The 11,693-nt window shown below is 52.0% G+C and overlaps 1 protein-coding gene across 3 annotated transcripts in view; it reads left to right on the top strand.

Moving 5' to 3' along the window:
• The first annotated feature begins 2,292 nt into the window (after nucleotides 1-2,292).
• Nucleotides 2,293-11,693, top strand: part of ZBTB7C (zinc finger and BTB domain containing 7C) — a 386,806-nt gene continuing 377,405 nt past the window's right edge. For 2 of the 3 annotated variants that reach the window (XM_016933665.4, XM_016933664.4), the window contains exon 1: nucleotides 2,293-2,451. The gene's annotated coding sequence lies outside the window, so the exon portion shown is untranslated. Of the gene's footprint in view, nucleotides 2,452-2,807; nucleotides 2,992-11,693 lie in introns of those variants that run through there. The other variant, XM_054672018.2, reaches the window with a different exon arrangement.

Raw genomic sequence — 11,693 nt, 5'->3', positions numbered from 1 at the left:
CCTAAATGCCCTTTTTATGGCTGTAGCTGCCCTCACCCCAAGAACTACATTTCTGTTTCCTGCAGGTGTCTGGGCATTTGCAGGGCTGGGATCCTCTAGGTGCTCTCTAAATGCATCCGCATGCTTGGCATGAGGCGCAGCCGGACTTATGGCTTAGAAGCGGGGCCATATCAGCTGGGTCAGCAGCATTCCAAGTAACTGAAAACCCTTTAATGAAGGGAAGCAAGACAGGCAACTTAATTTAACAGAGAGACAAACCTAATATGAGAGGGCAGTGGCTGCCACAGCTGCTGAAAGCGAGATATATTATTTTGCCATTCTGGAAGCTTTAGCAACTTGGAAATCTGACATCCTGAGCCTGAACATACCTTAGGTTCCACGATAGACTATTCTAGATTTACATGTGCATTTGAATAGTTTGGATAAGATGGCTGTCCAAACTGTTCATTTGGTGACATTTACTTAGTAGGAAAAACCAGATCTCTTTGGCAAATTAAACGTGACATAATTGTACCCAAACCCTACGTTTCAGATCCCTCTATTCATATCTAGTTTTCCACTCTTACATCCTATTCCAGAGCCAGTTTTCCCTTGTTTTCACTACTCCCAACGTACTATCTTGCAATGTGCGTTTATTACACGAATGAATGAAATGGTTTAAAAAAAATCCCAATAAGTGATATTAGGAAGAGGCACCAAAGGTTCACAAACTTATTTTTGTGAATTCTGTAAAAAATGTCATCCAGTGTCTTCAGCATTAAAGGACACAGCAGCAGCCCCACTGTCCTTTTATTAATCCGTAGCCAGAATGGGCACTAGGCGGCCGGGATTCGCCATCTCGCCTCTCCTGGGCGCCAGGTGCGGCTCAGATAAGCGCAGCCGGGTAGGAGTTTGAGGACGACAAACTTTCCCGCTTCTGAGGGAGGAGCCCCGGAGAGGACCCGCTGACGTGCGAGGGTGCTGCCTCCGATGTACTACCAAGGAGGGCGAGGGTTCCCATGTCTGTCTGGAGCGCAGAGGGGTGGACTGCAAAAAGGTAGGAGGCAAAGCCAGCTCGAGTTTCCCCGGCCCGTAGCTGGAGGGAATATCTGCCCAAGTGTCGCCTCGCCCGAGAACGCTCACGCCCTCTCCAGGGCCAGGACCCTTCCTCCTCCCCTCGCACTGGCCCTTCGTGGCTTCCAGCACCGCTGAGCACTCGGCGTCCCAGCGAGATTCTCCTGCCCGGACAGACTCCGAGGGGGCGGGGCCCGGCGGGACGGGGCGGGGACAAGCCCTCCCCGGGCCCGCCCCTTGGCATTGTTGCGCGGTGATTGGACGCTTCGGAAGGCCGCCTTCCAGGCCGACCCGGGGAGTGACGGGCGGCCAGCGGCTGCTCCCCGGCGTGTAGGGTGCGGAGTGCGGGGCCCAAGGCCCCAGAGGGGTGGGGACTCCGGGCCGCAGCGCCGCCGAGCGCGATTGCCCGCTGAGATTCGGCGCCCCGGGGTGCGGCAAGCTTGCGGTTTCAGGTGCTGGCGAGGCGTCTTGGTGCGCTCGCTGGAGTGCCGAGAGCATTTGGGAAACTAACTTCTCGCCCCCACTCCTTGCTCCCGACTTTCGGGTAGAAAAGCAGTTGCCGAGTTGTTTTATTTCCTCCCCCATCGGACTCTGTAAAAATAGCCGTGCGCCGGGGCGGCAGAGCCCATCTCTGCCGCACCGCTGCCCCGGGTCGGGTGTGGACCTAAAAATACCCGGCGGTCCCAAGCCTGCGCTGGGGGTGCGGGCGGGTCCGGCCGGGCCGCAGAGGGCGTCTGGAGACCGGAGAAACGGCGGCCGCCTGGCCCCCTCGCCTCGGCCGGGGCTGTCCCTTTAAATCCTGGAGGAGGCAGAGAGAAAAAAGGAAAGAAAGAGAAAAGACGCGGAGCCCCGAGCGGTTGGTGGCGGTGCCCGGCCCCCCCACTCCGCCTCCGCGTCGGGTCCTGACTCCCGCCCGCAGCCTCCGCCAGTCCCGGGCGCCCCCCGCCGCGCCGCCCACTCGCCACAGTTACTGTCAAAATAGAAATTAGCGGAGCCGGGCGGGGGCTGCGGCGCAGCAAGTGCATGTGCGGCGGGGCGGGGAGGGGGCGGGTGCGAGCGACAGGCGACCGCAGACATCCGGGCCCTTTAGCCCTGTGCGCCCCCCGAGCCGGCGGCGCGGGCGCGGGGCGCGGGGCGCGGGGCTGACAGCCGCGGCGCGGGAGGCGGGGCGCGGGGAGGGCGGAGGCGCGGCGCGGGGAGGGAGGAGCTGCCCGCTCGCCCGCTGCCGCCGCTCAGCTCCATACTCGCCGGCGCAGCCCCGCCACGAGACTCTGACAGCGGCGCGGCCGGCGAGGCTCGGGCGCGCCGGGACCGGCGGACCCCGGCGGCGAAGGAGGACGCCAGGACCGCGTCCCGGAGCGAAGTGCGGGAGGCGCGCGGGGCCGGCGGCGCGCGGAGGTGAGCGGCTTCGCGCGCCGGGCTCGGGCGCCGGCTGCCGGGGTCGCGGTCTCCACAGCACCTCGGCAGCCGAGGCAGTTCGGGAGGTCGCGGGGCGGCGGGAGGGTGGCTTTGCTTGGGCTGCGCCGGAAAGCGATTGCGGGGGCCGTTGCTAGGAGGCCGGCGGTCCGCGCGCCTTGGGGCGCCGGCTGGAGCAGGGGCGCCCTCCGCGCGGTGGGCAGGAGGCGGGGGGCTGCGGTGGCTATTCAGGGGCTCCGTGCGGCAGCCATGCAACGGAGGAGGCGGGAGGAGGGAGGGAGGGAAGGAGGGAGGGGAGAGCCAGCGGAGAGCGAGCCAGCGAGCGGGCGCCGCGCCTCCTGGCTGGCACCGCGGCCCGGAGCGAAGTGGCGCGCGGGGCTGGAAAGGAACTTCTGCGGGCGCGTGCGGCCCGGGGCTCCGCGGCGCCTCCGGGCCCGAGCGGGGCGGGCCCGTCGGCAGCCACAGGTGGTTTCTGCCAAAAGTTTTACCGCACTTCTGCCTGGAAGGCGCGGGAGCGTTTTGGTGAGTGACGTTTTCCTGGGACTTTTGCAGTCTCACTACCCGCTGTCTTTTCTTGATAATTGGAAAATGAGCTGGAAAGGCTGGGATCCAGCACCTCTCGATGAGATCTGAGCACAGAGTACAGTCCTTGCCCGAGGTGTCGCTCATGCAGGACTCAAAGATCCTTGCTGCTGTCAAATCGGGAAGCTGGGGGAAATGGGCGCACGCACACAGTTCCTCCAAGCCTCGGACAAGTGAGCCGAGCCTGGCCCGGTGCCTGTCGCCGCGCGGGGTAGTGCGAGGTCTGTTCCCAGCGACACGCACGGGAACTGCGTGCGTCTTCTCTCAAGGTGTGCACGTCTCTTGCTCCGTTGAAAGCGAATTGTCTCTGGCCGCTGTGCTGCTTTGTTTTTCCGGTTGCTTGTCTGGTTTTACTAGGATGAAGGCCAGGAGGAGCCAAAGAAAAGCGAAGCGGCAGCTCCCGTTATCTTTGCAATCTGCAAAGCTGTGGAGGCTGGTACCCAACCTTCCGCGGCGCGGGCGCAAGGCCGAGGGGAGCTGGGGGTGGGTGGCGTGCGCTGCCTGTATGGGAAGTCTCGCCGGACCATGCGCAAGGCTAGAGCCGGAGTTTCTGGTGCTTCTAGGACAGAAAGAGGAGTGGGAGTGGGAAGGGAAGACCCCTTAAAAGAAGATATACTGTGCCCAGTCCTGGGAGAGAGGCTCCGAGAAGTCCGGTGGCTTGGCCCTGTTCTTCATTGGTGGGGTTGAGGAATCCAGGGCAGCGAGGTAGAAACACCTCGGTAGGTCGTCCTGGGCTGAAAGAAATCATTATTCCCAGAGCGGGCCAGATACCCGGGTGTTGAAACTAGGTACAAAACTGCGTGAGAGGTGGAAACTCTCAGTCCTTCATTCTCCTTGGTCCGGTGGCTCCCGCTCCCTGCCCCCACAAGTACATGAGCAAAAAGCATGCCCTTTGCTTTATAGAAGGTCATAGGATTTTGAAGTTGAAAGAGACCCTAGAGATATTAGGAGCACTCATTTTACAGATGAGCAAACTCAGGCCCAAGGAAGGAAAGTGACCTGCTACAGTGGCTAGAGGCCCAGTGAGACTAGAAATGACATCAGCCTTCCAGGCAAGGGTGGAGAGACTTCCCTGGGCAAGGCCTGGTAGGGCTTGAGATCAGAAATGCCACCCCCACACCCCAAGCCCATCATGGCCTCTTTATCTGGTACTTTCTAAATCCATGCTTGCCAGCGAATGTGGTATATTTCCTGTCCCCTGCCCTTGGCTTAAAAAAACCAGGACTGTCACTGCAAAGTCCAGTCTGACACTATCCCAACTTTTCCTGCTCCCTCATTATCCCAAATTCCTCAAACTCCTTTTGTAACACAATGCAGCTTGATTAGCCAAGAAGAATTTGCAGCTTTTTTTCACTGAAGCACCCACTTTCCATAGGATGCCAGAACTCTGTTTTCCTGGTAATTAGATTTTACAGAAATTTTTGAAAGGGAGCCCAATTTTGGATCAATTACACTTGGACACAAATGCTGTGCTGTTGTGGATACCAAATGAGAAAGATGAGCAATTATCTGGGGGTGTTGGAATAAATGTTGTTATGAGTATTTGACACAGCCATTAAACATCAATGAGTGGGTTTTCAGTAAATGTTTTTTACTCTGTATTTTATTGAGCAAACAAAGTGTCTAAATTAAAAAGAACTACGAGTTGGCCACTTTGATTTTAGCCACTTATTTTGTACCAGTGTGTATGAGCAGGAAGGAATTGAATGATAACCAGAGTGATTGTTATGTGAACTTTTCCCTCCCAAACCATAATACTCTAGGGCGATGCTAGATTTCAGTCTATAATGTCATATACAGTCCAGCAGAATTTTATGAAAATAAGCTGGATGCAATGTGTGTCAATCTGTATTAGTCAGAAATGACTTGCAAGAGAGAATATTTTGTAAGTTTGATTGCTTTCAAGGACACAGAGTATCAAGAATTCAAGGCTAGTGCAGAGTTGCCGGGTATAATTCTTCTGCTTTCATGAACAGATAGAAATCAGTGCCCCCTTACTCCACATCTCCTGTGTTTAGGGGTCCTACAGAAGAAGTCAATGTCTGATATTCTGATAATAATACAGTGTTACGATGCCTTTCACTTTTTTTGCATGCTAATCTCATCAGCATTCCCACAAGATAGATAGTTCAGCTATTTGTTCATATTACAGAGGGAGAAACTGAGGCAGAGAGACGGGGAGAGTATTATTCCTATAACTTTTCCCACTGAATTAACATTCTCAGCACGCAACTTGGGCTTCCTGGGCTGACCAGGGTATAAGAGACCCCCTAGTAATATTACCGTCCTCTCACCCCTCTCCAGCAGGGGCGGTGTGAAGGGGGTATGAAGGAGTGGTGGGGTTGTAGTTACAGTTCACTGGAGGCTGTCACCAGGGCATTTTTGTTCCCTGCCCCCACCGAGGGTGGGCAGTTGTCCTCCCTCTCATAGCAGGCTGTGGGAACTTGGGCGCGGAAGGACCAGCTGGCTGAGGCTGGGGCGGGGGTGTGGGATCTGTGCCTGTGTAGGGCTGAAGGAGTCCAGGCTATTTATAACCCATCCTCCCCTCCTGGGAAGAAGAGACTCAAGGGTCTGGAACCATCTATAGCAGTGACTTCTCCCCAGGATGACTGTGTCCCACTGGAAGAAAACCTATCAACGAACCACACAGAGGGTACTGGAGTGAACCCCAGCCTGTGTGCAGCATCCTACAGGGAGGGTACTGGAGTGAACCCCGGCCTGTGTGCAGCATCCTACAGGGAGGGTACAGGAGTGAACCCCGGCCTGTGTGCAGCATCCTGCAGGGAGGGTACCGGAGTGAACCCCGGCCTGTGTGCAGCATCCTGCAGGGAGGGTACCGGAGTGAACCCCAGCCTGTGTGCAGCATCCTGCAGGGCTTCTTGGAGTGCCAGCTGCCCTGGGGGAATTTAGGACACAAGGATTTTCCACACTTTTATCTTACCCAAAAGGCTGAGAAACGATGGGTTACAAGGATTTTCTAGAGCCACCGTGTGTACTTTTTGTCAGATACTACTCTCCCATTTGCACAAAGTGAGGTACACCCCAGAAATCTCACAGGACAGAACTCAAGAACTCATTAACGTGAGGGTAGTTGGCTTTTCTAAATAATGACAACAATGATTCTTATGCAGGAGATTTTGAAAGTGGCACATTAGATGTGGTTCCCTCTGACTCCAAGCTGAGTCATTTCTGTGTGGGGCTGGTCGAGGAGGTTTGAGGCATGCATTCAAAGCTCTTTGCTTCCTCCCCTGACTCTGCCCCAAATAGGTCCCCGATGGCCCCTAACCCACCCACTCCTCAAACCAACACCAAAGTCCTCCCTCCTTTGTCTGGAGTAAATAGTACCTGCCATGCCATCAGTTACAACTTCATCCCTGAGGCCGAACAGATTTTTTCCCTGGGTTGGTGGAGGGAGGAATGGGGGTGGGGTGGGGTGGAGGAAGCTGGCAAGGCACTGAGCTTGTCTTTCTGTTTAACCCTTTGGTGTGAATTGATCCGCCCATCAGAACTGTCTTGGGCTCACAGCAGGTTTTACCAGGGGGAGACTTCAGTAGGAGGCTGTGGATGGAGAGGTCAGGGCTGGACAGCTGTGGCTGTGGGTGGCACCTGGCCAGCTTTTCACAGCCCTCACATGCTGGAGCTTTTGAGGGCAGGGCTGGCATGTTGCTCATCTTCACGTCCTCAGCATCCGCAAGGGCTGGACATGAAAAACATTTGCTGAATGAATGCTGCGGGCTGGGCATGGGTGGATGGGAGGACAGCAGTTGGATATGCATCTTATTTGCCGTACTCCATGGCACTGTGAAGGGGATGTTGGGAAGGCAAAGTCATAGAAGTAGATAAAAAGAGATGGGGTTCCCATAGGCATTGTGAGAACCCTGGGGCCAAGTTGATTGGCCCCTCCATACCTCTAACCCCAATGGATGTTGGGAGCATCATTCATCAGTACAACAGGTAATGATGAAGTCCTTCTCTATAGGCTGTTATGGCACAATCCAGTGTCACAGAGCAGGCAGAGTGAGTTTTCTTTAGTAAGGCAGACCAGGCCACTCCCTTGTGTAACCAACCGTGGGCATGCGGGATCTGGTCCCTGTCTGTGTCTCTGACCTCCCCTTCACTCCCTGTGCCCACCCTTCCACCTCCTTTTTGTTTCTTAAACACATTGAGCTCATGTGTTTCTGGCTTGCCTGTTCTCTTTGTCTGGAAAGTTCTTCCTTCAGATCTTCCCATAACTGGCTTCTCACTGACACATCACCTGGACTATATTCTTTTTTTTTTGAGATGGAGTCTCTCACTCTTGTCACCCAGGCTGATGTGCAGCGGCACGATCTCGGCTCACTGCAACTACCGCCTCCTGGGTTCAAGCAATTCTCCTGCCTCAGCTTCCTGAATAGCTGGGATTATAGGCGCCCCCCGCCATGGCTGGTTAATTTTTGTGTTTTTAGTAGAGACAGGGTTTTACCATGTTGGCCAGGCTGGTCTCGAATTCCTGACCTCAGGCGATCCGCCTGCCTCGGCCTCCCAAAATGCTGGGATTATAGGCGTCAGCTACCATGCCTCGCCAATCTTTTTTAGAGGCTTCACATTATTTTTTGTTTGGCAATGCTTCCCGTATAATTTAACATACCAAATAGGCCTGTTTATTATCTCTCTTTTGGATGCTTCAGGGGCCCTTTTTATTTTAATTTTTTTATTTCATAGGTTTTTGGGGAACAGGTGGTATTTGGTTACACGAGTAAGTTTAGTGGTGCTTACTGAGATTTTGGTGCACCCATCACCTGAGCAGCGTACACTGTACCCAATGTGCAGTCTTTTATTGGATATAATCTTGATTCTCCTTTTGTTTATTGTCTGTCTTTCCCCACTAGAGTGTAAGCTCCCTGAGAACAGGCACCTTGTCTGTTTTGCAATCTATTGTCTCCTCCTGGGCTATACCTGGGCATATTCATTTACCAACTATGTACTCAGACACTGCTGTGTGCTAGGCAGTGTTCTGCTGTAAATAAGCCAATTAGTGCTGTTGGGGTATGTGAAGTTGAGTCAGCCCAAGGCCCTGCCTTCTTGATCTCTTCAGCCTAGAGGCAGAAATGAAGCTTGTTCATACATACTCTCATGTAGGCAGGGAGGGAAGGTAACATTCAAGAGGTATAGCCCAGGAGGGCCATTGTTGAGAGATGTTAGCCCTGATTTGACAAGGGTGGTTGGCTTAGGTAGATGGAGTCTTCTTTCAGATGTTCTGTTGGGAGTCTGGGAGCTCTGGCAGTTGACTCACCTCCAGGACTGGAGTTCCTCTAGCTTGACTGGCTACCACCTCTGTCTCTGTTTATTTACTTCTTTGGTGGGCAAGAGCTCCAAGCATACTGCCATCCTTGGAGAGTCAGGAATGTTGTGTTTTTCCACCCGCTTCATTCATTGGCAGCCTCCTCAGAACAGCTGTGGACAGCTGTCTGCCAGCATGGATGCAGGGAGGGTTTCTCTTTGGGGCCAGGGGCACACTCAGCCCTGCAGGAGCAGGGAATTCATTGGTGGTTCACACCCTACTGATTTCCAAAACCCACTGAACTGGTGCCTGTAAAAACAGATTCATAAGGAAATTAAAAAACTATTAGCATTCAGTTTACTGCTTATTTTCTGATTATGAAAGCAATAAGACTCATAATAGAAAATTGGGAAAATATGGAAAAGAATAAAATCAAAAACATCCTACAACACCCACATTTTGGTATATTTCCTTCCAGTCTTTTTTTTCTGGAACCACCAACATGCGCACATATACACATAAACACACACATAAAATATAATTGGGAAAAACATTGTTTTCCAAAACTGTTAAAATCCATGCCATCTTTTACTAAACAGAAAGGTTCCTTTCTCTTGAGAGCCTGATACTCATGTTGCCACTGTGAATCACTGACACTTAGAAGAAAATGTCAAGTCTCTTCACCAAAGATTTTAGCAGGCTTTGCTTCTGTACTTTGCGTAAGGAAAACAGTTGTCCTTCCCCCCTTCCAACACATAGTGGATGTGCTTAGAAACATGCCTCTCATGCTCACCTGTCTCCATCAGTGTGTGTATATGATGTTGCAAGTTACCCCCTTACTGAGCATTTGATCACATTACTAAGTCATTGTGTTCCTTAGAAATGCACTTGTAATGGATGTGTAGTATTCCTTAAAGTAATATACCATACCTTATTTAACCATGACAAGGAAAGAATCAGTCCCCATTAAGTAATCTTTTTTTTTTTTTTTTTTAACCTAAAAGAGAGCAGGAGGAACTCAAGAAATATGAACCCGCATCATTGGATTCATGTGTTTAGGGCATCACTGTTTGGGGGACGTCTTCACTCCTGCAGGAGCCCAGGACTTTGTTTCCTGCATTGCTCTGTTCCCAGGGCTTAGAGGAGTGTCCGGCACACAGTAGGACTCAGGAACTATTTTGCCCAGTGAATAAAATATAGAATTCTTCCTATGGGAGATGAGACCCTTGTTAAGTTCATGGAGGTGAAGGCTTCTTTTGAAGTGTGTGTTTTGGGGCCTTGGTGGCTTGAAGGGTGAGAGCATCATTGCATCCTGGGAAGAAGAGCATGAATTGGCAGGATGGGACGGTTGACTGTGAAATGATTCTCTGACTTAAGAATTTTGATGGGTTTTTGGAGGAGGTGAGGCCTAGGTGAAATCTTGATTTAGGGGGCTAGGAGCACTTAACTCCCTGGAGACAGAAACAGGAGGGACCCGGGTGGGAGGGTGGCATGGGTGGAGCCTCACAGAGTCAAGACTGGGACCGGGGGTGCTGCCTAAGCCAGGGAATGGCAAGAGATGGGGACTCTTCAAACTGGAACCTCCTCAGGGCCCAGAACCTAGTCCCAGGGGAGGAAGTGTCCTTGGGGATTCTGAGGCCCCTCCCTGCCTCCAGGTAGATACCATCCCCATACTGCAGATGGGGAAACTGAGGCTCTAGAAGTTAAGGAATGATGAGGAGCATAGGTTTTGGGGTCGATGAGACCTGAGTCCTGTAACTTGGTGGCTTTCCTGCATCACTTTGGGCACATCACATAAGCTCTCTGAGTATCGGTTTCCTCACCTATGCAGTGGTGATAATACCAATTTGATAGGGTGGCTGAGAAAATGAGATAAGATAGTACATACAGGCACTTAAAATAGCTCTCGACAAAGAGTGAGGGGAGCCATACAGGGGAGCCACTGTTATTTATGTTTTGTAAATTTCTATTCCTAACATGAAGGGAGAGATGAGAAAAGACAGGATCGATGCCAAAAAATGAAAAACAGTTAAGGCTTTGTTGTCTTGCTTCTCCTCCCCAAGCGACTACCCTATCTCAGGGAATAAAATCCCAGCCTACAGGAATTCAGACTCTTGGGTGTCATGGTGTCATGAGCTCACATGCAGGTAGAATTAGCACCACTTGAGGGGTGCTAGGATCCCTCCCTCCTTCCCTACCTTGAACGGAAGGAGAGATGCACTTGTTAAAATCATGCAGTGGCTTCAGGAGCTCAATCCAGATGTCACTGCTGGGGGCACACTCCTTACTCAATTAGCACCTGGGCATGGTTTGGTCTTTGTAGTGGATAATGTCTGGCCACACAAAGATGGGGCACGGGCCAGGTCAGTTCTGCTGACTGGGAGCTGACTGGATAAGTAGCATATGACCTGGAGCAGTGCAGCCTAATAGAAATATAGCAAGAGTCATCCATGTAACTTTAAGTTTCCTAGCAGCCACCTTTTTAAAAAGTAAAAAGAAGTAGGTAAAATTAACTTCAATCATATATTTTATTTAACCCAGTATATCCAAGATATTATCATTTCAATATGTAACACTAGTCATACTTCAAGTGCTCAGTAGCCCCACAGGACTAGTGGCTGCCTACCAGACAATGCAGTGAACCCAGGACACAGGTTGTGGGGGCCACCCTAGGGGAGGCTGTGGCTACAGGGGGACTCTGCATTGGAAGGGGAAGCAGCAGGGCCTCTAGGTGGGGACACATCAAAAGCAAGCAAACTAGGGAAGCAGCAGAGGGGCCTGAGACAGGACTTTTGTCCTGGCCCACTGATAGGCATATAGTATATTCCCCAGGGAACCATTCCTCTTTTATGGGCCTCAGTTTCCCCATTTGTAGCATGAGGCTATCTTTAAGAGCCATTTCAGCTCTGGTGTTCTTTAACTCCTGAAAGAAAGACACAGAAAGCAAATTTAGTCCCTTCCCAAGTTTGAGGAGGGTGGCGGTAGAGCTTGGAGAGAAAGTGTGGGGAACAGAGAGGACCACTGGCCCTGTGTTTGAAAGGATGTCCTTACAAAGTTCTGTCTGGACCATTTATACAGTAGGTCTCTGAGAACTGACAGTGTTCATCCATCACCATGAGTTTTTAAAACAGTGCGTTTTGGAGATGGGGCAGGGGCATTAATTGTTACTTTTGAAAGGTGACATGTTTTGATTGTTTCAATTCTGAAGCTTCCTCTGGTTGGTGGGTCATCCCAGATGGCTTTGAATGGCAGCCATAAAAGAGGGGAGGGGCCGCACAGGAAATATTAGAACAAAAAAGGACATTTTTCAGCTCTGTCATAAATGGGCACTTGGCCTGTCAAGAGAGGATGTGGGAAGAGGGAGGAAAAAGCAGCAGGTGTG

This window comes from Pan troglodytes, chromosome 17 (assembly GCF_028858775.2).
Source record: "Pan troglodytes isolate AG18354 chromosome 17, NHGRI_mPanTro3-v2.0_pri, whole genome shotgun sequence".
Classification (NCBI taxonomy): Eukaryota; Metazoa; Chordata; class Mammalia; order Primates; family Hominidae; genus Pan; species Pan troglodytes.
This window is presented reverse-complemented; position numbering and strand designations above follow the sequence as displayed.